We start from the raw sequence: 27,317 nt of genomic DNA, 5'->3' as shown, positions 1-27,317 counted from the left end.
ATAGAATTGCTGGGGGTTTTGTATATGTCTGGCTCCCCACAGCTTCCATATATCTTGCCCTCTGCTGCGCTATCTGTCTTGTCCCCTCCCGCGTCATATACCCACCACAGCGCATGTATGTATATATATATATATATATATATATATATATAACCCCTGCATATTTGTGAAATGTAACCTGTGTCTTCTACTTGTGAGCTTAGATTTGCTTTGGACTTGATAAAGGGAGGAATCCCGAAAGCTTGTCTCTACAAAATGCTGTTAGTCCAATAAAAAAGGTATTACAAGATACTGCAACATTTTATGATTTGCATCTATATATATATATATGCCCCCCGCACAGCGCAATCATAATCTCCCGGCAGCACATATAGATATATATGCCCCCCGCACAGCGCAATCATAAGCTCCCGGTAGTGCTATCATTGACAAGCATTCTATTAGCAGAGCATCTGGCCGGGAAGCTGGCTGCCCGATGCTCTGCTAATGCTCTGCTTGTCAATCATAGCGCTTCAGAGGCATATGTGTATAGATGCGCTGTGGGGACCATATAACGCTATATGTCTGGTCCTCACTTCGCTTCTTTACATATATGCCTCTAAAGCGCTATCATTGACAAGCATTCTATTAGCAGGGCATCTGGCCGGGAAGCCGGCTGCCCGATGCTCTGCTAAAAGAATACTTGTCATTCATAGCGTTTGAGGCATATGTATATAGATGCGCTGTGGGGACCAGACATATAGCGTTATCTGGTCCCCACAGCGCATCTATACACATATGCCTCTGAAGCGCTATGATTGACAAGCAGAGCATTAGCAGAGCATCGGGCAGCCAGGTTCCCGGCCAGATGCTCTGCTAATAGAATGCTTGTCAATGATAGCGCTACTGGGAGCTTATGATTGCGCTGTGCGGGGGGCATATATATATATCTACATGCGCTGCCGGGAGCTTATGATTGCGCTGTGCGGGGGGCATATATAGCGCGGTGGGTATATGGGGACATGGGGACAATGGGGACAAGACATATAGCGCAGCAGGGGGCAAGATATATAGAAGCTGTGGGGAGCCAGACATATACAAAACCCCCAGTGATTCTATATATCTTTCCCCACTGCAGCTCTTCTATTTGAGAACCCCGCCGGGATCCCTGAATGGCTTCAGTACTGGCCATTCAGGGATCCTGGCAGGGAATTTGAAAATGAAAGTAAAACTCATCATACATCCCTGGGGAGCGGAGCACGCCGCCCGCTCCCCTGCTTAATAGCTTTTGATCGGATCAGGTCTCAGAAGTGAGACCAGATGTGATCAATCCCTCAACCCCTGTACTAATACCCCAACATGGAACGGACCCTGTTCCATGATGGGGGTGGGATTCACTCTGTTTTCAGTCATTTCCAGACAGCTCAGAGCTATTTGGGTTTTGGTGAAGAAAAATTCACAGGTTTTCCTTTTTTCTTTTTTGTCGGGAACACGCCCCTTTTTGGGATAACCACGCCCATTTTGACTGGTTTAAAAAACACTCGGAGTGATGTATCTTTTGTCGGGTTGTGCAAACAAATTTGTGTCGCATGGGCTATGCGACAAAAATTTGTTGCACAACCCGACAAAAAGAGTCAGGTTGACATTAGTAAATCAGGGCTACTATGTTTCATGGCCCAGCCCTCTATTCATCAGGTCTGCAATGGCAGACCTGATGAATAGTTGCTGCTTTAGATCTGCCCGGAGCTTGAATTAGTTGCCAAAGGCTACCAGGATGACTCTAACCTGGACTGGCTACTACACAGACTTCTACATGACATCCTGTGTATGGACTTTGCCCTGACCTGAAGTACTTATTTCTTTCTTCTTCTAAACTTTATTATTAAGAGGATATCAATTTTAAGGGCCTTTTAGCTGTTTGTGCCTTTATGGACTTCCAGTGAAGCCAGATGAATGTGTTGCTGCTGGAAGCCAACCTGCATCTGAACATCTACTCTCCATACAGGTTACCTTTTCTGGTTACCACCAGCCAGGACATTCTTAGGAAGCAGCCAAGGGGTATAGAGTGACCCACCACTGTGCAGCCAATCTTACAATTCGTAATGACTCTTGGGGGCACTTGGAGTCTATCTCCAGCCATTAGTGACATGTGTGACTACCCTGCTCCTGAATGTTTGGGACTACAAGTATCATCAGACCCTTTCCTACTACTGTGCCTGCCATATGTGCAGTAAGACTCTGCATACATTGCACTTCCTAGATTCCATTAGAGATGAGCGAATTTTTTTAAAATTCGATTCGGCCGATTTGCCAAATTTTCCCCAAAAAATTGTTTTGTTACAAATTTATTATCAGCAAATTGCTATTAAAAATGGCTACTTCTGGACTACAAAGAGCCTCAATAGGGGTGTAGAACACTTTGCCTTGCTGTAACACGCATAGGGTGTGTGCTGGGTTAGTGAAATAATACTGTTATTCAGTATGACATGCAGATTAGAGGCGTCGCTATTAGAATCACTGTCGCAGATTAGCACAATGACAGAGCCTGGAGGTGGCATTAGTATGAGGTGACCATATAGTGGCTGAATGACACAGCGTGGAGGTGTTGACAGCATGAGGAGACCATATAGTGCCTGAATGACACAGCGTGGAGGAGGCGGCAGCATGAGGAGACCATATAGTGACTGAATGACACAGCGTGGAGGTGGCGGCAGCATGACAAGACCATATAGTGCCTGAATGTCACAGCGTGGAGGTGGCGGCAGAATGAAGAGACCATATAGTAGCTGAATGACCCAGCTTGGAGGTGGCAACAGCTTGATGAGACCAATGGCCTCACAATTGAAAAGATTGTAGTAATTTTTTAATATTTAAATTGAAGATTTCAAATAGATGAACCTAAAAAGTTTTATTTAATGTGCTAGCACCATGAGGAGACCACATGGCGGTACAGTGACACAACCTGGAGGTGGCGGAAGCATGAGTAGACCATATAGTGGCTGAATGGCACAGCCTTGAGTTGGTGGCAGCAAGAGGAGACCATATAGTGACTGAATGACACAGCCTGGAGGTGGCGGACTCCTGAGGAGACCATATAGTGGCTAAATGACACAGCCTGGAGTTGGAGGCAGCAAGAGGAGACCATATAGTGGCTGAATGACACAGCCTGGAGGTGGCAGACTCATGAGGAGACCATATAGTGGCTGAATGGCACAGCCTGGAGTTGGTGGCAGAAAGAGGAGACCTCTAGTGGCTGAATGGCCCAGCTTGGAGTTGGCGGCAGCAAGAGGAGACCATATAGTGGCTGAATGACACAGCCTGGAGGTGGCAGCAGCATGAGGAGAACATATGGTGGCTGAATGACATAGCCTGGAGATGGCAGCAGCATGAAGAGAACATATGAGGGCAGAATTATACAGCCTGGAGGTGGCAGCAGCAAGAGGAGAACATATGGTGGCAGAATGAGACAGCCTGGAGGTGGCATCAGCATGAGGAGAACATATGGTAGCATTATGAGACAGCCTGGAGCTGGAATTAGCATGAGGAGAACATATGGTGGCAGAATGAGACAGCCTGGAGGTGACAGCAGCATGAGGAGAACATATGGAGGCAGAATGAGACCACCTGGAGCTGGCATCAGCATGAGGAGAACTTATGGTGGCAGAACGAGACAGCCTGGAGGTGGCATCAGCAGCATCAGGAGTCCTGAAAGTGACCCGGCCACGTAGTGGGGCGGTGGGTGGCAATACCAGTACCCGGTGACTAAAGTTGGTGAAAAAAGAAGCACTTGGAATCAGATGTGTGGCATCAGGCAGGTGGCAGGATCAGAATAGTAGCTGAGGCAGGTAGGCAGAAAAAAACGGTCTCTTTGTAAAAGTGTTAGTGTGCACAAGTAAGTATTGAGGATATGCATTTCGTAAAACTTAACTTTAAATAAAAGTATTAGGATAAAATATATGTACCCAATTTTTTTTTTTTATCAAACAAAAGGAAAGGTGTGCAAAAAATACCATGTGCCACCTACACTACCAAGTATTGATGTGATGCAAAGACCTCTAAAAGGTGGAAGGGAAAGTTCCCCTGTAAAGCCCTACTCTCGCATTATTAATTCCCTTCTTGGCAAGTGTTACTCGCCCTAAAATGGTCAGCACCACAAAGGAAACTCTCCCTATTTCCACCTAGAAAACCCTGGGAAATGGCAGTGTTTGAAGGTAGAAATAGGGAGAGGTTCCTATGTGGGGCCGCCCTTTATAGGGCGAGTAACACTTGCCAAGAAGGGAATTAATAATGCAAGAGTAGGGCCTAACAGGGGAAGTTTTTACCCCCACCGGTTACAATGGACCATATGTTGTTTCCTTCCACCTTTTAGAAGTCTTTGCATCACATCAAAACTTGGTGGTGTAGGTGGCACATGGTGTTTTTTGCACACCTTTCCTTTTCTTAGATATAAAAAAAAAAATAGGTCATATATTTTATCCTAAGAAAAGTTAAGTTTTAGCTAATGCATATCCTCAATGCTTACTTATGGTCTGATGTGGAGGTATGTCTGTAACTGGGGAGCAGCACCTTAAATATGTTTTGCACTATCCATATTTGTGAAGGGTTGGTGTGCCACCATGGTCAATCTACTCTGATGCATCAGGCATTGGTGGTTGGAAATCCTGGCTGATTCATCTTCACAAAGGTCAATCTCTCCACATTTTTCGTGGACAGACGAGTTCTCCTTGGGGTAACTAGGGCCCCGCCGCACTAAACACCCGCTCTGATGGCACAATTCGGCGGTCTCTACGCAAGCAATTGAATGCATCGTGCCATTTGTGTAAGTGACTCGGAGGGACTCCCTGCCTCCATCTCCACTGCATACTACCAAGGTGTGTCTGAGTCATCTGTCTCGTCTTCCTCATCACCCCCTAGCTCCTCTGGCTGCTCCTGCTCCTCCTCTCCTGTCAGATGACTACAAAAACTGCACATTTCGCGAAACCTAAACTGTGCTCCACTGTGCACCTTCCCCTCCTCTTCCTCCTCCAGTTCAGCCGTGGCTGTGAGATATAGCCGCCACGTCTCCAGTGCCCTGACCAGCCATAATTTCCAACACGTGGAGTAAATGTAGCAGTGAAATTATGTTGTTCATCCCGTAATCCTTGCGACTGACTAATAATGTGGCTTCCTCAAAGGGCCTGAGCAAACGCCAGGTGTCACGTATAAGCTGCCATTGGTTGACAATGAAGTTACACAGGGGAGTCCCCCCCCATCCGCTTGGATCATCAAGAAATCGGTGATGGCTTTTCTCTGTTCGTATGGTCGGTCCAACATATGGAGGTTGGAATTCTAACGTGTGAACACATTGCAAATCAGACAATGTTGGCCATTGGGTGATGCAGCAAGCTGGACCACCAGCAGTGCTGCAGCACACAGTCGCTGTATACAACACACCCAAAATTGCACTTTCTCTCACCCTTCCCTATCAGTGCTTCTAGGCTGGGTTTGGGCTTGATTTGAATTGCTGCTGTAAAAATGGTTTTCTGTGCAACACACACTGCTTTCTATCCCTCTCTCTGCAATTGAACGTTGAAGTGTCTGGCCGCAAGATGGCTGCCGATTATATAGGGCTGTGATATCACAGGGGTGGCTGGCTGCTGATAGGCTGCATGCTGCATGGGATTCAGGGTCATCCCGCCTACCCGTGTTCCTGCCTTTCCAGCGTTTCTTGCCCCATGTCCTGAAATGTGGAGCCGCCATCTTAGATGACTTGGAGCCTGGACTGCACTATATGAGGTTTAAGGAAGCGATTTTTCCTGAAATTCGTAACAAATTCGGATTTGTCAGATTTGATTTGCTCATCCACAGATTTCATTTTAGATATGATATACAGTAGCACAGATCACTCCTAAGGTTGTAAACAAACCATTGCAAACAAAAAAAAATATATGTACAATAGATTGAGCAGTATCCTTTTTTATTTTTTGCTATGACCCTTTATATAGAAAAGTGCATGGAAAAAATGTTATGTTGACAGTGACACATACCAGCCTGATGGAGGCCAGAGGACATATTTTTTACCTTAGTCAGGTGAGTCTGGATCTATAGATACGTGTAACATATAATGTATACCTGGCATTTCCTGGCATATACCTACTATGTAGGGCACAAACACACAGTCCACCTAGCTTGTGCCCCCCGTGTTGTGCCTGTGCACTGAGGGTTACCACATGCTTCGATTCCTCCTCGGTAACACTGAATAAGCAGCTCTCATTTTACAGAAATAAATTGCTCTCTGCCACACAAGGGAAACTTGAGCTTTTGTTAATGCTGTGCGGTGTGAATAAGGATTAAGGAGGAGGAGGTCTGCAGAGAAGGAGAAGGTAAAAACATTCAAGTCTCCCAAATACAAGGTTTAGAAAGGACCTTACTCCATCAGCAAAGCCTATGTTAACATGGAGGCACACAACATCCATCGCTGGGCTATCTGAGCCTGACACCAAAGCGGCTTCTTTATCATTGCATCCCTGTGGCGCTGTCCTTCACTCAAAATCTTAAAGTTTATTAGCTGGTGCATTACAATGGCAGTGGAGGACCTAAGCGGATGAGAATACGGAATGGAGGGGGTGATGTCTGGATGAAGATTCCTTGAGAAGGTAGAACATTCAGCATTTTTAGTGTTTATGTCTATGTTGTATGTTTAAACCATTAGACACAAGGAGAAAGGGAGATGAGGGGCAGAGAAGCTACAAGAAATATTAAGATCTAAGACCAGAGCTTTGACCAGTGGTGGCCCTTGTGACAGATTTGCTGGGTGTAAATGATGAGAATACAACCAAATGTATCTGGCAGCTTGAATTTTGTTCGGAAATCTGTTGTGCAGCAATCCTTATAGACTAACTATATGACAGACTAATATGACAACAGTTGTGATAGTTTTCTTCCTGAATGTTACTTCTTGTGTAGCCATGACCTTGTATAGAAATGTAACATGAATTTGGATTATATACCTGCATTGGAGACTCTGTGATGCCTCTGCCCCTGGCTCTGTTAAAAATAGAGAACAAAATAGCACAAAATGCTGGAAACCTGATGGAAACCATGAAAGTCGATGGGGTCAGACAGGAACTGTTTGTGTGTAAAATATCCAGAAAATCCTACACAGGTGTGAACTCACCCTAACAATCATTTTGACGATTAATGCTGTTAACTTCATGGTCATTAGTTTTCAAATACATTTTTTAACTTAATGTTTTCTTTTACCAAATTATAGAACAAAACGACTTCATCCCAACTGCAATTGCAGTTGGTTTCCTTAAAAAAAAAAACTCCCTGGTAAAAACATTTCATATGGACCAATATTCTGTCTTATTCAGACCCCACATGACCCCCTATAGCAGTCATATATAGAAGAGTTGGAAACTGAAGCCAGTAGGAGTCACAGGGGGCAAATTGCTGGTAAAGCCTATATGCCTAATGGGGAAACTATTTACAACCCCCCAACCCACCTACTTTTCCCACATACTTACCCAATTTACTGTTGGGGATAGCAAGGGGGGCACACCACTAGGTCTAACTCTCTCAGGTATCTCCATCATGTCCCTTCTCAAAAATTGGCAAGCATGTTTATGTGCCAGGTCTCTATGAGCCTGGCATGATGCATGTCATGATGGTTTAGCTTGGAAATAAAAGCAATGTGAAGATTAATGATAGGATTTGGTTAGCTGGATGTGGATCCTCTGTGTCAGCGAGGGATTGGCGTGAACCGTGTCGGTGGACCGGTTCTAGGGTTGCTACTGGTATTCACCAGAGCCCGCCGCAAAGCGGGATGGTCTTGCTGCGGCGGTAGCAACCAGGTCGTATCCATCGGCAATGGCTCAACCTCGCTGACTGCTGAGAAGGCGTGGGACAGACGGACTAGACAGAGGCAAGGTCAGACATAGCAGAAGGTCGGGGCAGGCGGCAAGGTTTGTAGTCAATGACGATAGCAGAAGATCTGGAACACAGGCTTTGGACAACACTAAACGCTTTCACTGGCACAAGGCAACAAGATCCGGCAAGGAAGTGCAGGGGAAGTGAGGTTAAATAGACAGGGAGCAGGTGGAGGCTAATTAGACTGATTGGGCCAGGCACCAATCACTGGTGCACTGGCCCTTTAAATCTTAGAGAGCTGGCGCGCGCGCGCCCTAGAGAGCGGAGCCGCGCGCGCCAGAACATGACAGCCGGGGACCGGGACGGGTAAGTGGCTTGGGATGCGATTCGCGAGAGGGCGCGTCCCGCTATGCGAATCGCATCCCCATCGTGAATGTCAGTGCAGCGCTCCCGGTCAGCGGGTCTGACCGGGGCGCTGCAGAGAGGAGAACGCCGCGAGCGCTCCTGGGAGGAGCAGGGACCCAGAGCGCTCGGCGTAACAATTATATTGCTTGCATTGTTTTTATTTGCACCCAAAAGCACCCTGATACATTACATAGCATTCATTACTTATCATAGTCTTTGTGACTCCTTTTGCCCTCTGCTTCCTCTGGACACCCTGCCCCCCAAGAAACATTTCTGAGTGCACCGCTGGCCTCAAAGAATGGTGTGTGAACATAGCCTCAATGTTAATATTGCAAATTATTGCTATCCCTGATTTATATAGTGCCAAGATATTACTAGGCAGCATTGTACATAACATAGAAGTAAGGCATACAGTTTCAGATTCCCCAACAGCACCTACTGGAAAATACAAAGCACACAAAATACATAGTTTACAATTCCAGTAATTCCTCTGATACATCCAGAATCCATGTGTTCTCTGTTAGAAACATGTGAACACTAGTGGAGAGGCCCAAACCACACAAGTATGTTGGACAACAAATGTTTCATTGTAGCACAAGAAATCTTACACCATGAACATTACATTTCACATTTAATACCACTGAGAGGATTATGTACAAAGTCCCAAGTCATTTTATTGCCAGTATTTTTTCCTTCTTTGTAATCCATGCAGCAGTATCCCAGCTAGCCCACTTCTTTTTCCTCCCTCCACCACATTTTCAGGCTTCGGTGCCATAGAGAGATGAGCTTTGAATTTTCCTGTTGTTAAGTCACATGTGAAAGAATGAAATGCTTCACTGATCCCTTAGAGATCTGCATTTAAAGGGACAGACAGCTGACAGCAGCACAAGTGGGGTTGCAGCTTCCTGACCTCAGTATTAGATGTAGCATGTTTCCGGGCCTATATGGATGTAGCATATGTCTCTTTATTGATTGAAATTAATACAATATTGAAAATGCTTTAAAATGACCTATTGTGAGGAATCCATTTCAGTATATGCTTTATATATGGCATACTAAATATACTTTCCTAGTATATACAGAGTAGTATATAACATTATTACCTCTAACACTAGCACCTTGGACAGGGCTAGGTTTTATGGTAACCAAAGCCTGTTGTCACATTCTAGCTTTTGTTGCTTGACGTCAATGTCTTTTTATCGAGTAAAAATGTAAGAAAACAAATAAACACATATATTGCTAGACATCCCAAAATGGTTCTATGAAAACAAAAAATTCCACTGGCATACAAGTGGCATACCAGTACATCAGTGGAAACATAAAAAAGTCAAGGTTCTTAGAATACAGCGACATAAAGACTACTTGTAACATTTTTATAACTAAGCTTAGGCAACTCACAAGGGCCTACCGACTCCCCCCACAGATGATGTTGGGAGTGAGATTAGTCAGGTAGGGTTTTTGTTTTCTGGGAGATATTATATCACCAGAGCTGTCTGGCAGCAGCTTACCTTCCATCTCACACTTACAACACCTGAACATTTGACAGACTTAAAGGGTACCTCTCATCAAATAAACTTTTGATATATTTTAGATTAATGAATGTTGAATAACTTTCCAATAGCATGTTAATGAAAAATATGCTTCTTTCTATTGTATTTTTCCCGATCAGTCCTGTCAGCAAGCATTTCTGACTCATGCTGGAGTCCTAAACACTCAGAGCTGCCAGCCTGCTTTGTTCACAGCCAAACAGGCTGTGAACAAAGCAGGCTGGCAGCTCTGAGTGTTCTCCTAAGTGAACAAAGCAGACTGGCAGCTCATAGTGTTTAGGACTCCAGCATGAGTCTGAAATGCTTGCTGCCAGGACTGGTAGGGAGACCCCTAGTGGTCATTTCTTCAAAGTGGAAAATTAAATAGAAAGAAGTTATTCTGCATACATTAATCTATAATATATCAAATGTTTTTTTGATGAGAGGTACCCTTTAAACTTTCATGCATATGAGATGAACGGGAGACATGTCTGCCAGATGAACAAACGTTCCTCCAAGAGCTAATGAAGGTGTATAGAGGCCTTTATGTGGTACTCACGGGAAGTATAAGTGTAGTCCCTTGGGGGCAAAATATAGAGATGTCAGGGTTATCATTCTAACCTGGTGATCCCCGTGAGCCCAACAATCTGTTAAGTGGGTTATACTCATAGTCAGGTACATGGATAAGAAATCTGGATGCTTGTATAACTTGTAACCAATTCAAAACTGTACTTAAACTCCTGTGCAGATTCCAATAAAATAAAAAATACTAAACAAAATACAGTGGGGGAGTATTTATCAAGAGAGATTTTGTTTTAAAAAAAATTTACATTTTGGGGCAAAATCCAGTGATTTTTTTTAAACTTTTTTCGTTACAGCCTATGTTCGCAGAGTTGGTGTGGCTTTGTGTGAAAGCTACATGGTTTCCCCATGTGCCAAATTTAACCAGCTCAGAGCTAGCTCAGATTTCTCAGCAGGTTTTGGATGCACTTGAATTGATCAAGAGACTGTGCACTTCTTGATAAACCCAATGAACTCCTGCAATGGCAAGGATTTTTTAAGATCGGTGTGTGAGATGTCGGTCTTGATGAATCTCCCTCAGTTTCTTTGGCATAGAGTAGAAGTATAGTGTCAAGTGTCTAGAACTTGAACCACAATACCCTCACAATGTGGACTGGAGAACCTTTTGAGTGAAATCCTCCAAACTGTGCACACGACCCAGATCTGTCTCAGGCGAGATGGTTTTTGAAACTGGAACAGGATTTGAGATTTGCATGGAGCAGGCTTCCTAAATAGATGCCTTAAAGGGGTATTCCAGGCTTAACTAACTTTTAACTATCCTGCCCATTATGAAGAATTATGCTAGTTCTATATTTACTTGCTATACCGCTCTGCTGTGGATCGTCTTCTTTTTCCTCTTTATATGGTCCCCCAAGGTCTAGCATTTCCGTTTAGGTCCAATCCTTTGCGGCTCGAGGCGGCAGCTGGTATCAGAGGGCTTGGCTATTTCTTGTATTTCCTCATAAGCCAGCCCCCTGATGACGTTTGCGGTCCATCTGTACATCCTGACATGCCGGCATCCCATGATATCGGCAATCTGCAGAATGCGGGGACGGAGGGAACACCGGCATGTCAGGATGTACAATGATACCAGCTGCCGCCTCGAGCCGCAAAGAATTGTGAGACGAACGTCATCAAGACCTAAACGGAAACGCTAGACCTGGGGGGGGCCATATAAAGAACAGCCAGCACAGCGGTACAGCAAGTACATGTAGAACTAGCATAATTCTTCATAATTAAGGATGGTTAAAAGTTAGTTAAGCCCAGAATACCCCTTTAACTGAAGCTAGAAGATACATTCTAACAAGGTGTTTGCATTTTTCTGTGAATGACTAGTCTGCCTAGCAGGAACAGAGCTAGAAGAGATGTTCACTCTTCCCTGGTTTGAGCCAGACTTCACTGACTAAACTGATCTACCCAACAGGGGCAGATCTGAGAGGCCTCCTTTCACTACTTTTGCAGACTCAGCTAGTTTTTTAGGTCCAGTCCTCTTAGGAGAAGTTGCACTAGGGCCTTTCCAGAAGCTTCTTCACAGAGGCTGGCTGGGAAATGCATCATGTGACCAATGATTTACTCATCTTATACAATGGTTATGCAATTGTTTGACCCTTACACATCTGTGTTACCTCTGTGTATTCTGTTATGGCAGTGCAATATGCAAAAAGACAGCTATTCTAGTTTACTCACGATATCCTAAACACAGATTTAGACTTTTAGCAGGACTATCCTCCATCACACGACAACTTCACTTTATTTGTAGCTCAGACACAGGTTTCAGACAGAAACAAATAAACATAATAAGACACACTTTCAAATGAAAGGAAAATAAGATAAATGATAAGACCTTATAATTGGTTAAACTGATATGTTACAACTTGTAAACAACATTTGCAGTTGTTATTGTAATTGAAACAAGGTTCTAACTACGACTGTCGGATATACATTCTTCTCAGCCTGATCAGCCAATAATAGAGAACAACTATAATTGGCTTTTAAGGAACAGCCAAATCACTTTGCATACAAATGCTTTATTTTTCTGAAGGAAGCCTTCTCTATACCGAGTGAAGCAAGCTAACATTGTACAAACACATTGATCCTCTGTCATTGAGTATTTCTGCTATGTTTGATCAGAAGTAAAGGCTAATGAAAACCTATTATTTGCTTAGTATTACAATGGTTGCAGCTTGATTTTATACATGACTAGCTGAGTACCCGGGGTTGCCTGTTTTTTCCTAACTAATCCTTGTGGGGGAGGAAAAGCAACATAGAAAGAAGTACTTGTCCTCATATCCCATCCTCATATCATGACCTAATATCCCAATCTCATATCCCATCCTTATATCCCGAAATCATATCCCGTCTTCATATCCTGACCTATTATCCCAACCTAATATCCTGTTCTCATGTCCCATCCTCACATTCTGACCTCATACCTGTACTCATATCTCGCCCTCATATCCTGTCCTCATATCTCCACCTCATATCCCGTCCTCATATCCCATCCTCATATCCCATCCTTATATCTCGTCCTCATATCCCGTCCTCATATCCTGTCCTCAGGTGGGGTTTAGTTGTGATGAAGAGATTGTAGGCCAAAAATAGAAGGAGGCATGGTTTTGTGGAAGTGGACCAATTCACAAAAAGGGTAGAAAATAAAAGGGATGTGGCTTAAATGGTGGGTGTGGTTTTGTGAGATGGGGTGTGGCCGGACTGACACACTCACCAGGAGATGCAGAGCTTGTGGAATAAGGTAACAGAAGTCCTATATATTTTCATGGGACTTAACCCTTGAAGGACCCAGCCAATTTTCACTGTAGGACCCGGCCATTTTTTGAACATCTGACCACTGTCACTTTAAACATTAATAACTCTGGAATGCTTTTAGTTATCATTCTGATTCCGAGATTGTTTTTTCGTGACATATTATACTTTAACATAGTGGTAAAATTTTATGGTAACTTGCATCATTTCTTGGTGAAAAATCCCCAAATTTGATGAAAAATTGGAAAATTTTGCATTTTTCTAACTTTGAAGCTCTCTGCTTGTAAGGTAAATGGATATTCCAAATAACAAAAAATTGGATTCACATATACAATATGTCTACTTTATGTTTGCATCATAAAATTGACAAGTTTTTACTTTTGGAAGACACCAGAGGGCTTCAAAGTTCAGCAGCAATTTTCCAATTTTTCACAAAATTTTCAAACTCACAATTTTTCAGGGACCAGTTCAGGTTTGAAGTGGATTTGAAGGGTCTTCATATTAGAAATACCCCACAAATGACCCCATTATAAAAACTGCACCCCCCAAAGTATTCAAAATGACATTCAGTAAGTGTTTTAACCCTTTAGGTATTTCACAGGAATAGCAGCAAAGTGAAGGAGAAAATTCACAATCTTCATTTTTTACACTCGCATGTTCTTGTAGACCCAATTTTTGAATTTTTACAAGGGGTAAAAGGAGCAAATTTATACTTACGTTTGTAGCCCAATTTCTCTCGAGTAAGCACATACCTCATATGCCTATGTAAATTGTTCGGTGGGCGCAGTAGAGGGCTCAGAAGCGAAGGAGCGACAAGGGGATTTTGGAGAGTACGTTTTTCTGAAATAGTTTTTGGGGGGCATGTTGCATTTAGGAAGCCCCTATGGTGCCAGAACAGCAAAAAAAAAAAAAAACACATGCCATACCATTTTGGAAACTAGACCCCTTGAGGAATGTAACAAGGAATAAAGTGAGCCTTAATACCCCACAGGTGTTTCACAACTTTTGCATATGTAAAAAAAAAACAATGTGTGTTTCCCCCCAAATTTCACTTTTTTGCAAGGGTTAATAGCAGAAAAGACCTCCCAAAATTTGTAATCCCATCTCTTCTGAGTATGGAGGTACCCCATAAGTTGACCTGAAGTGCACTACGGGTGAACTACAATGCTCAGAAGAGAAGGAGTCATATTTGGCTTTTTGAGAGCAAATTTTGCTCGGGGGGCATGTCGCATTTAGGAAACCCCTATGGTGCCAGAACCCCATCTCTTCTGAGTATGGAAATACCCCATGTGTGGACGTCAAGTGCTCTGCTGGCGCACTACAATGCTCAGAAGAGAAGGAGCGCCATTGAGCTTTTGGGGAAAAAAATTGTTTGGAATGGAAGTCAGGGGCCATGTGCGTTTACAAAGCCCCCCGTGGTGCCAGAACAGTGGACCCCCCACATGTGACCCTATTTTGGAAACTACACCCTTCACAGAATTTAATAAGGGGTGCAGTGAGTATTTACACCCCACTGGCGTTTGACAGATCTTTGGTACAGTGGGCTGTGCAAATGAAAAATTAAATTTTTCATTTTCACGGATCAGTGTTCCAAAAATCTGTCAGACACCTGTGGGGCGTAAATGCTCATTGTACCCCTTATTACATTCCGTGAGGGGTGTAGTTTCCAAAATGGGGTCACATGTGGGTATTTATATTTTTGCGTTTATGTCAGAACCGCTGTAAAATCAGCCACCCCTGTGCAAATCACCAATTTAGGCCTCAAATGTACATGGTGCGCTCTCACTTCTGAGCCATGTTGTGCGCCCACAGAGCATTTTATGCCCACATATGGGGTATTTCTGTACTCAGGAGAAATTGTGTTACAAATTTTGGGGGTCTTTTTTTCCTTTTAGCGCTTGTGAAAATAAAAAGTATAGGGCAACACCAGCATGTTAGTGTAATTTTTTTTTATTTTTTTTACACTAACAAGCTGGTGTAGCCCCAACTTTTCATTTTCATAAGGGGTAAAAGGAGAAAAAGCCCCCCAATATTTGTAGTGCAATTTCTCCCGAGTACGGAGATACCCCATATGTCACCCTAAACTGTTTCCTTGAAATACGACAGGGCTCTGAAGTGAGAGAGTGCCATGCGCATTTGAGGACTAAATTAGGGATCGCATAGGGGTGGACATAGGGGTATTCTACGCCAGTGATTCCCAAACAGGGTGCCTCCAGCTGTTGCTAAATTCCCAGCATGCCTAGACAGTCAGTGGCTGTCCGGAAATGCTGGGAGTTGTTGTTTTGCAACAGCTGGAGGCTCCGTTTTGGAAACACTGCCATACAATACGGTTTTCATTTTTATTGGGGGGGACAGTGTAAGGAGGTGTTTATGTAGTGTTTTACTCTTTATTAAGTGGTAGTGTAGTGTTTTTAGGATACGTTCACACTGGCGTGTTACGGTGAGTTTCCCGCTAGGAGTTTGAGCTGCGGCGAAAAATTTGCCGCTGCCCAAACTTGAAGCAGGAAACTTACTGTAAGCCTGCCCATGTGAATGTACCCTGTACGTTCACATGGGGGGGGCAAACCTCCAGCTGTTTCAAAACTACAACTCCCAGCATGTACTGACAGACCGTGCATGCTGGGAGTTGTACTTTTGCAACAGCTGGAGGCACACTGGTTGGAAAACCTTCAGTTAGGTTCTGTTACCTAACTCAGCATTTTCTAACCAGTGTGCCTCCAGCTGTTGCAAAACTACAACTCCCAGCATGTACTGATCGCCGACAGGCATGCTGGGAGATGTAGTTATGCAATAGCTGGAGGTACGCAACTACAACTCCCAGCATGCCGAGACAGCTGATTGCTGTTTGGACATGCTGGGATTTGCAGTTTTGCAACATCTGGAGGGCTACAGTTTTAGAGAACACTGCAAAGTGATCTCCAAACTGTGGTCCTCCAGCTGTTGCAAAACTACAATTCCCAGCATGCCCTGACAGCAAACAGTTGTTTGGGAATGCTAGGAGTTGTAGTTTTGCAAGATTTGGAGGGCTACAGTTTAGGGACCACTATATAGTGGTCTCAAACTGTAGCCCTCCAGTTGTTGCAAAACTACATATTCCAGTATGCCCAAACAGCTGTCTGGACATGCTGGAAGTTGTAGTTTTGCAACATCTGGAGGGCTACAGTTAGAGACCACTGTATAATGGTCTCAAACTGTACCCTCCAGATGTTGCTAGGCAACTCACCGGCTTCCGTCGGATCCAGCCGCACGTCATCGCCGCCCGCCGATCTCCGTCGCCCGCAGCCTCCGTCGCCCGCCCGGATCGGTAAGTGGATCTTCGGCGCCGGTCCCCGTCGTTTCCCCGTCCTGCCCCGCCTATTGTGGGAGGGCAGGACGGGGAAAACGAAAGTAAACCCCCCCCGACCCCGATCTGCTATTGGTGGTCGCGTTACCTCACTCCTATCGCTACAGGGGGATCGTGGGTGTCTTAGACACCTGCGATCCCCCTTACATTCCGGGTCACTGGGTCACTATAGACCCGTAATGACCCGGAATCGCGCAAATCGCAAGTGTGAATTCACTTGCGATTTGTCGCGATCGCCGACATGGGGGGGTCTAATGACCCCCCTGGGCATTTGCACGGGATGCCTGCTGAATGATTTCAGCAGCCATCCCGCTCCGATCCCCGCCCGGCGCCCGGCGGGGACCGGAACTGCCCATGACGTAACTGTACGTCATGGGTCCATAAGACCCAGGGTGTCGGGACGTACCGTTACGTCATGGGTCCTGGACGGGTTAAAGGGGTTATCCAGGAAAAAAAAACCTTTTTTTTATATATCAACTGGCTCCAGAAAGTTAAACAGATTTGTAAATTACTTCTATTAAAAAATCTTAATTCTTTCAGTACTTATGAGCTTCTGAAGTTAAGGTTGTTCTTTTCTGTCTAATTGCTCTCTGATGACACGTGTCTCGGGAACCGCCCAGTTTAGAAGCAAATCCCCATAGCAAACCTCTTCTAAACTGGGCGGTTCTCGAGACACGTGTCATCAGAGAGCACTTAGACAGAAAAGAACAACCTTAACTTCAGAAGCTCATAAGTACTGAAAGGATTACGATTTTTTAATATAAGTAATTTACAAATCTGTTTAACTTTCTGGAGCCAGTTGATAAATAAAAAAAAGTTTTTTCCCGGATAACCCCTTTAAGACAAAAAACTCCATCCTTCATGTAAGGGGGTAGGTTAGGGTTTATTTAACTATCATATGATTTTATTTGACATATAAGTAACGTGTACCAAGTTTTATCGAAATATCTTCAGCCGTTTGGAAGTGATACTGAAACATACACACAAACATACATACATACACACAAACACATTGGGGGAGATTTATCAATCAGCCTAACACCCTATTTGTCTGTTTTTTTCCCACAGCAACCAATCACATCTCAGCTTTCATATCTTAATGAGCTCTGGTAAAGTGAAAGTTGAGCTGTGAATGATTGCAATGGGAAAAAACAGACAATTAAGCTGATTTAATTCAGGCTGATTGATAAATATTGGCCATTGAGTATTATCTATATATACTAGCTGAGTACCTGGCGCTGCGCGCTTTTTCCTACGTAATCCTGGTGGGGGGGGGGGAGCAACAAAGGAGGACATTTTTGTCCTCATATCCCGTCCTCAAATCCTGACCCCATATCCTCTTCTCATATCCCAACCCCAAATCCCCTCCTCATATCCCGACCTCATATCTCGTCCTAGTATCCCGACATCATATGCCGTCCTCATATCCGGACCTCATATTCCATCCCTATATCCCGTCCTCATATCCGACCTCATGTCCCATCCCAATATCCCGTCCTGATATCCCGTCCTGATATCTGACCTCATATCCAGACCTCATATCCCTTCCCCATATCCCTTCCTCATATCCCGTCCCCATATCCCGTAACCATATCCCTACCTCACATCCCGACCTCCTATCCTGACCTCATATCACCACCTCATATATCGTCCTCATATCCTGTCCTCATATCTAATCCTCATTTTTAATCCTCATATCCCATCCTCATTTCTAATCCTCATATCCCATCCTCAGGTGGGGCTGCGTTGTGGTAAAGATATTGTAAGCTAAAAATAAAAGGGGTGTGGCGTAAAGGGTGGCCGTGTATTTGCAAGATGGGGCATGGAATGCGGGGAGGGTGTGGCTTGCCAGCCGGACTGACACATTCACCAGGAGATGCAGAGCGGAACTTGTGGAGTAAGGCACCAGAAGTCCTATATACTTTCATGGGACTTTAAACAAAAACTCTGACCCTCGCAAATTAGGGTAGGTTAGGGTTAAGTTAACCATCCTATATTTTTAGTATACATATAAGTAACATGTGACCTAGTATTCTCAAAATATCTCCATCTGTTATTTAGTAACATATATTTCCAATAGACTTGTATGGGACATTAAACAAAAACCCCGACCCTCGCAAATGGGGGTGGGTAAGGGTTAAATTAACTATCCTATGTTTCTTGTTGACATATAAGCAACATGTGTACCAAGTTTCATGTTAATATCTTCCGCCGTTTGGAAGCGATTCTGGAACATACACACGTTGAGTTTTATATATATACTAGCTATATATATATATATATATATATATATATATATATATATATATATATATACCATTGCCCAGTTTTTCCTTCATAAACCTTGTTGTGGAGGAAAATCAACAGAGGAAGCTTTTGACTTCATATCCTGTCCTCATATATTATTGTCATATCCCAACCCCATTTCCCATCCTCCTATTCTGGCCTCCTATCCCGTCCTCCTATCCTGTCCTCCTATCCCGTCCTCCTATCTTGACCTCCGATCCCGACCTCATATCCCATCCTCCTATTTCAACCTCCTATCTCGACCTCCTATCCCTACCTCCTATGCCGACCTCCAGTCCCGGCCTCCAGTCACGACCTCCTGTCCCAACCTCCTGTCCCGTCCTCCTATCCCTTCCTCCTATCCTGTCCTCCTATCCTGTCCTCCTATCCCGTCCTCCTATCTCGACCTCCTATCCCGACCTCCTATCCCAACCTCCTATCCTTACCTCTTATCCCTACCTCCTATCTCGACCTCTTATCCCGTCCTCCTATGCCAACCTCCTTTCCCGTCCTCCTATCTGTCCTCTGTCCTCCTATCCTGTCCTCCTATCCTGTCCTATCCCGTCCTCTTATCTCGACCTCCTATGTCGACCTCCTATCCCGTCCTCCTATCCCGACCTCCTATCACGACCTCCTATCCGGACCTCCTATCCCGACCTTCTATCCCGACCTCCTATTCTGTCCTCCTATCCCATCCTCTTATCCCGTCCTCCTATCCTGTCCTCCTATCCCGTCCTCCTATGCCAACCTCCTATCCCGTCCTCCTATCCGTCCTCCTATCCTGTCCTCCTATCCTGTCCTATCCCGTCCTCCTATCTCGACCTCCTATGTCGACCTCCTATCTCGACCTCCTATCCCATCCTCCTATGCCAACCTCCTTTCCCGTCCTTCTATCCGTCCTCCTATCCTGCCCTCCTATCCTGTCCTATCCCGTCCTCCTATGTCGACCTCCTATGTCGACCTCCTATCTTGACCTCCTATCTCGTCCTCCTATCCCGACCTCCTATCTGGACCTCCTATCTGGACCTCCTATCCAGTCCTTCTATCCCAACCTCCTATTCTGTCCTCCTATCCCATCCTCCTATCCCGTCCTTCTATCCCGTCCTCCTATACCGTCCTCCTATGCCAACCTCCTATCCCGAACTCCTATCCGGACCTCCTATCTCGTCCTCCTATCCCGTCCTCCTATCCCGTCCTCCTATCTCGACCTCCTATCCTGACCTATCCCGTCCTCATATCCCGTCCTCATATCTCGTCATCATATCCCATCCTCATATCCCGTCCTCATATCCCGTCCTCATATCCCATCCTCATATCCTGTCCTCCTATCTCGACCTCCTATCCCGACCTCCTTTCTCGACCTCCTATCCCGACCTCCTATCACGTCCTCCTATCCTGTCCTCCTATCCCGTCCTCCTATCCCGTCCTCCTATCCCTACCTCCTATCCCGTCCTCCTATCCCGTCCTCCTTTCCCAACCTTCTATCCTGTCCTCCTATCCCGACCTCCTATCTTGACCTCCTATCATGCCCTTCAATCCCGTCCTCATATCCCCTCCTCATATCTCGTCCTCATATCCCGTCCTCATATCCCGTCCTCCTATCTTGACCTCCTATCCTGTCCTCATATCCCGCCCTCCTATCCCGTCCTCCTATCTCGACCTCCTATCTTGACCTCCTATCCCGACCTTATATCCCGTCCTCCTATCCCGTCCTCCTATCCTGTCTTCCTATCTTGACCTCCTATCCCGTCCTCATATCCCGTCCTCATATCTCGTCCTCCTATCCCATCCTCCTATCTCGACCTCCTATCCCGACCTCATCTCGACCTCCTATCCCGACCTTCTATCCCGTGCTCCTATCTTGACCTCCTATCACGACCTCCTATCCCGTCCTCATATCCCCTCCTCATATCTCGTCCTCATATCCCGTCCTCCTATCTCGACCTCCTATCTCGTCCTCCTATCTCGACCTCCTAACCCAACCTCATATCCCGTTCTCCTATCTCGACCTCCTATCCCGACCTTTCCCGACCTCCTATCCTGTCCTCCTTTCCTGACCTCCTATCTCGACCTCCTATTTCGACCTCCTATTCCGACCTCCTATCCCGACCTCCTAACCCGACCTCATATCCCGTCCTCCTATCTCGACCTCCTATCCCGACCTCCTATCCCATCCTCATATTCCGTTCCCCTGTCCCGTCCTCCTATCTCGACCTCCAATCCCGACCTCCTATCCCGACCTCCTATCCCGACCTCCTATCCCAACCTCCGATCCCATCCTCATATCCTGTCCTCCTATATCGACCTCCTATCCCATCCTCATATCCCCTCCTCGTATCTCGTCCTCATATCCCATCCTCCTATCCCAACCTCCTATCCCGACCGCCTATCTCGACCTCCTATCCCGACCTCCTATCCCGACCTCCTAACCCAACCTCATATCCCGTCCTCCTATCTCGACCTCCTATCCCGACCTATCCCGACCTCCTATCCCGACCTCCTAACCCGACCTCATATCCCGTCCTCCTATCTCGACCTCCTATCCCAACCTCCTATCCCATCCTCATATCCCGTTCCCCTGTCCCGTCCCCCTATCCCGACCTCCTATTCCATCCTCCTATCCCGTCCTCCTATCTCGACCTCCTATCCCGACCTCATATCCCGACCTCCTATCCCATCCTCATATCCTGTCCTCCTATATCGACCTCCTATCCCCTCCTCATATCCCCTGCTTGTATCTCGTCCTCATATCCCATCCTCCTATCTCGACCTTCTGTCCCGACCTCCTGTCCCGACCTTCTATCCTGTCCTCCTTTCCCGACCTCCTATCCCAACCTCATATCCCGTCCTCCTATCTCGACCTCCTATCTCGACCTCCTATCCCAACCTCCTATCCCGTCCTCATATCCAGTCCTCCTATCCCGTCTTCCTGTCTAGACCTCCTATCCCTACCTGTTCCGACCTCCTGTCCCGACCTCCTGTCCTCTCCTCCTATCTCGACCTCCTATCCTGTCCTCCTATCCTGTCCTCATATCCTGCCCTCCTATCCCGACCTCCTATCCCGTCCTCCTATCTCGACCTCCTATCTCGACCTCCTATCCCAACCTCCTATCCCGACCTCCCGTGGGTATTGGTATAGATAAATAAATGATTTATTTTTTTACAGCATAAAGAAATCAAAGAAAATAAATGAATAAAGCAAGACGTGTTTCGGAAGTCACAGCTCCCTTTTTCAATTGCAGGTGGTTGCTGCAATTGAAAAAGGGAGCTGTGACTCCCGAAATGCGTCTTGCTTTATTCATTTATTTTCTTTGATTTCTTTATGCTGTAAAAAAATAAATCATTTATTTATCTATACCAATACCCACGACTTCGGGTTACTTCTTTGGGAGCGCCATCGCAGCTTTTTTCCTACATTTCTGCGACCTCCTGTCCCGACCTCCTATCCTGTCCTCCTTTCCCGACCTCCTATCCCGACCTTCTATCCCGACCTCATATCCCGTCCTCCTATCTTTACCTCCTATCCTGACCTCCTATCCCGTCCTCCTATCCAGTCCTCCTATCCTGTCCTCCTATCCCGCCCTCCTATCTAGACCTCCTATCCTGATCTGTCCCGACCTCCTGTCCCGACCTCCTGTCCCGTCCTCATATCCCGCCCTCCTATCTCACATGGAAGTTATGCAGTAATATGTATTTCCCATAGACGTGTATGGGACTTTAAACAAAAACCCTGACCCTGGCAAATGGGGGGTGAGCAAGGGTTAAATTACCTATCCTATGTTTGTTGTTGACATATAAGTAACATGTGTGCCAAGTTTCATGTTAATATCTTTAGCCGTGTGGAACATACACACATACATACACACACGCACACGTTGAGTTTTATAAATATGGATAGATAGATAGAGGAGCACAATGCATGTACTATAGACAATCTCCCTACTATACTTTTGTACCTCTATCAAGAGCAAAATCAGTTTCTGTATACTCTGCATTGTACAGTATATATGGTGCATTGTGTCATAGGCATGTTATGGAGTTTGCTTGTTAACTACCACTGGGTGATAATATTATGTCACCTTACTACCTCATAGGTTCAAGAACTCCACAAATACACAATGGATTTATATCTAAAACTTAACTTTTAATATAAATGACATATAATCCCCTTAGAATGCTTATAAGAATCATTTGTACTTATGGTTTTACTGTCATTTCTTTATTTCTTTCCTAAATGTGGTTGATTTAAAAAAAATATATATATATAATAATAATTCAAGATAATATTTCAGTGGAAAAATCTTAGTTAAAGCATCCCCCCATTTATAAAGTTACGTTGTTAGGGGACATTCATACACGGATAGCTGTGTATGGGCATTAGGATAGCTACATTGTGTGCTCAGCTGTTCTGTCTAAACAGGTTTACCCATAACAATACCCAATGCTAAAGACAGAGAGCATAGAGTTCAGCTTTGGGGAAAACCTGTTTAGAAAGAAGAGCAAGCACTGGTACAGCTAAATGCAGAATGCAGCTATGTCCTTCCCTGCTACTGTCTGTACTGCTGTGGAAGGGCAGTAGTCGGGGATGACAGATCCATATATCCACTGTGTGCACATGGCTGCATCCAGTGCTCTCTTTTCCTTTCCAAACGGGTTTACCTAATGCTGTACCCAATGATGTCACAGTACAAAATCGCTAATACCAGAGAGAATAGTCAGAGAGAGGAGCCAAACATTCAAAAAGCCATATAACAAATACAGACAACAGCTAGCTAAACTACAAACTGAGCTCTATAGCAAGCACTGACTGGGAGTAGAGTGCCAGCTTATATGGAGCCAGAACAGGTGCTCCCATCAAGGTCAGCTGACCAGTCAGACAGCCAGGCGTAACCAAGCAACAAAAAACAACAAAGAACCTGTCAAAACCTTTTAACCCTATAGGTTCTGACAGTGTGGCAGTGCATATGGCATATTGACACAGCATCAGACTGCTATTCCTTACATCAATCAGATGCTGGAGCAGTTTGGGGGCACTAGGGACCTGACAAGTGTCTGGTTCCTGAATAAGTGACTCACTCCTGCCCCATAGCAGTTATTTTTGAGACTACAGTTGCTATAGGAGGTGCTGTTTCTATACATGTCATACATAGCAATAAACAGGTACAAAGGAAAATAAATGCTATAGAAATGTAATATTTAATGCTGAAGAAATATAATTTTGACTTCCTTATATAATATTGACTTCCATACTGTGACTCATTCACTCTAATATGCTCATCCCAAGTATCTTCTTTCTATATTTTTTCTCTGCTGCTCTTTCAGTATTAGATAACATAGTAAATGCCCATATGTTCCCCCAATAAGGAATGAACTACCTAGCCACCGGAAGTATCAAAACAATATTTAGAACAATGTTCTATAATTAAGATGGAGACCTTGGGGAGTTCTAGGAAATGAGGGAAACCTGATCCCTATGCTATTAATTTCCAATAACTGCAAAACATTCACAGCCTGACCTGCAGACACACAATATCACAGACAATCTTTCCATATTCATGGCCTTGTTTATCACTAAAGTGTTTATCTCTGCATTTTAGATGCTTGAATTTCAGCCAGAGTCTTGGAGGCAGTCGGACCCCCATCCATCAGCTTGTTATCGCCTATCCTATGGATAGGGAATAACATCTTGAGATGGAAATACCCCTTTAAAGGGGTACGATAGAAGACAGGGATCACTCTGTAGGTCAATCTATATGCAGAAAAGAGCAGAGCTCCTCATAGCGTAGATATGTTTTGAGATATCAAGTGGAAAATTATCATGTTGAAGTCTGCACACCTGTTCCTGTTGTGTAGCAAAGACACAACAGATTATAGGGCTCTCAGCAACGAAAATGGAACAGAGCAGCCACCGGGTGCCTCTCAGGATCACAGGTCCTCCGGAGCAGTCAAGATTCAAAGGAGTGCAGAGAAAAAAACATGTTTTTTTCAGGTGCCAAAGCCATTCAGTAAAGAAAATGGTGCTTCCACAATCTTCACACCTACTAGTATTTATTATAAACCATAGAATTTAATAGCCATGTTACTTAACACGTTTCAGAGCCTACAGTGCCCCTTCCTCAGATGTGCAAATGGAATAACATGGCAAACAAGGGGTGATAAGCCTATTTTATTGGTGTGATAAGTCTATTTTATCCCTAGATACAACTCATTTTCAGCTTAAATGTGTCACTGTCATTTATAGGTTCCATTAGTCATAACCAAAGCATGTTATTTGTGACGGGAGAAAAAACGGTACATGCACTATTTTTCTCCAGTCGCAAAATAACGTCCATTATTAATAACGGGCTATGAGGGGTTAAAGCGGATAATGTAAAATTCCCATAGACTTTAATGGGATTTTGTAATGGCCGTATGGGATTTTGTAACGGCCGTTTAACGCCGGTTTTTAAGGGTTTTCATAACGGAACCTTATAACCGCTCTTTAAAACGGAAGAACTTTATATTGTGAAAGCAGCCTTAGTCACAGTCATACCTTAAACTGGAACGATATCTCCACATTTACCAACTGGTATCTACAAGGATCTCCCACATACATGATATCATTTCTTTCAATCATTATCACTATGGAGGATCCTAAAGGAACTTATCATAAAAACTAATAAAGTTAAAAAGATACAATCAGAAAAGACACATAATATGTATCTACCTGGAACACAGCCTCACACTAACGGGCAATGTATTAAGCTTTGACTTTGGCATAGCCTGACACAGTCATGGTAGGCAAGGGGGCCCCTGCCTGCAATGGCACATGTGATCACACACTCCCTCTGTCAAACCACTTACATGCACTATTGGGCACTATTGATCATGGAATCTAAGCAGGGGTCAAGTTCTGGGAAAAAAGTGAGGGAACTCACCAAAGATTTCCACTCAAGAGCTGGCCCTGCAGGACTCTGGCTAATGGGAACGGTGTTCCTGCTGTGGAAAAAGTGCAGGAACTCAGTTCCCACACGTCCTACATCTCTGATCCCAGCAGTTGTAGCAGGTTCCCTTAGTATTACAGCCAGGCTCCTCCTGCTTTCTAAATTGCATTATATTTTTGTATTATAATTTGTTTTAAGCAATTAATATACTGTATGTATCATATTGAAACAAATGTAGGCAAAACCATATTAGCTAGGATAGGACTTTCTTAATTCCTTCTCACACATTTTTTTATTGAAAATAAACTGGTTGTCAATAACAAAACAGTTGCTACAATATCAGAAAGTTATGTCAATTTTAAGAATCTTTGCATGAAATATAACTGTGTGGTGGTTAACTAAGGGTAAACCCTGAAAATTATAGGAAAAATATGTGATTTGGGTGGAGTTATATGTAAGCTAACAAGTGATGTCCCTCCCAACAGTTGTTCCCGATTCTGTGCGGCTGATGTGTGTTGGAAAGGAAAAAGAGCCTAGTTATGGTAGTGAAAATAGGATACATCTGGAGGGCTGCAACTTCCTTCCAAAGCAAAGTCATTGCAGTCTTCTTAAAGAGGACTAGATAGTCTAGGATTGTCCTCTGTACTTTCCTTCTACATAAATGTTGCCCATTATTTAAATTGGCTTCTTGTTCTTGGAAGGATGCAGATTTCTTTTCTATGCAGTCCAAAATAAGGTGGAGTGTGTACCCCAAACCACTGACTTTTCATGTGCAGCCTCCAGAACATAAGCCCCCACTCCTTAAACCCAATACACAAGATTGTAGTGCAGGTAACCCATATTAAAACGATGTACAGTAGAATCTCCCAATAGCGGACACTCACAGAGAATAAAAATGTGTCCGCTACTGAGAGATGTCTCCTATTGGGAAAAAAGGCTCAAAATCTTTCTAAATGATCAAATACTAAAATTACCTAAAAAAAACACGATACAAAACAATATTACAGTAGAATCTCCCAGTGCCGTTTAATCATCCCTTGTCGACCACCTGTACCATTTCATCCCCCTTTAATACCCCGTGCCACTTTATTCCCCCATGCCTTGTGCCAAATCATCCCCCCCTTACCTTCTCTACTATTTAAACAGCGGTCTTCTGCTTCTGTGCTGGGCTGCTGCTTGGGGTTTAGTGCTGTGATCGGCTATCAGGTTCCCTTCAAAACATAATTCCATTGAATTAGCATTATGTGACTGAATAGATTTGTTGATTGTATCATTCCAGAATGAATTATGGAAACTTAGTGTGGCGTTTCTCCAAAATCTCTAATAATTTATACTGTACCCCAAGCTCCTAGAGATGTGGACAGGACGTAACTGAATCAGTATATGAATCCACTGTGACACTCTTTTAAACAAGGACTTTTGTTACTGTCAACAACAGTATTTAGTGTAGAGATGTTTAGGTGGAGAGTAGTGCAGTATGTAAAGCACAAGTAAAAGGTAGAACAGGACATGTATCACAGGTAAAAAGCTATACAATACCTGCAACACAGGTAGATGACAGTACAGTACATGTAGTGCAGCTAGAGAGTAGTACAGTACATTTAGCATAGTTATAGGCAATATAATATACCACACAGGCAGATGGCAATACAGTACATGTAGTGCAGCTAGAGAGTAGTACAG

At 44.4% G+C, this 27,317-nt stretch overlaps 1 protein-coding gene across 6 annotated transcripts in view; it reads left to right on the top strand.

The window, feature by feature from the left end:
* LOC130346716 (ras-GEF domain-containing family member 1A) overlaps positions 1–27,317 on the top strand; it is a 471,811-nt gene that overhangs the window by 342,024 nt on the left and 102,470 nt on the right. Inside the window, exon 1 of one of the 6 annotated variants that reach the window (XM_056554587.1) lies at positions 6,313–6,614. The exons of the other annotated variants lie outside the window; for them this stretch is intronic. The gene's annotated coding sequence lies outside the window, so the exon portion shown is untranslated. Of the gene's footprint in view, positions 1–6,312; positions 6,615–27,317 lie in introns of those variants that run through there. 6 annotated transcript variants of the gene reach the window in all.

This window comes from Hyla sarda, unplaced genomic scaffold, assembly GCF_029499605.1.
Source record: "Hyla sarda isolate aHylSar1 unplaced genomic scaffold, aHylSar1.hap1 scaffold_80, whole genome shotgun sequence".
NCBI lineage: Eukaryota > Metazoa > Chordata > Amphibia > Anura > Hylidae > Hyla > Hyla sarda.
The sequence above is the reverse complement of the archived record's forward strand: the minus strand, read 5'-3'. Positions and strand labels throughout refer to the sequence as shown.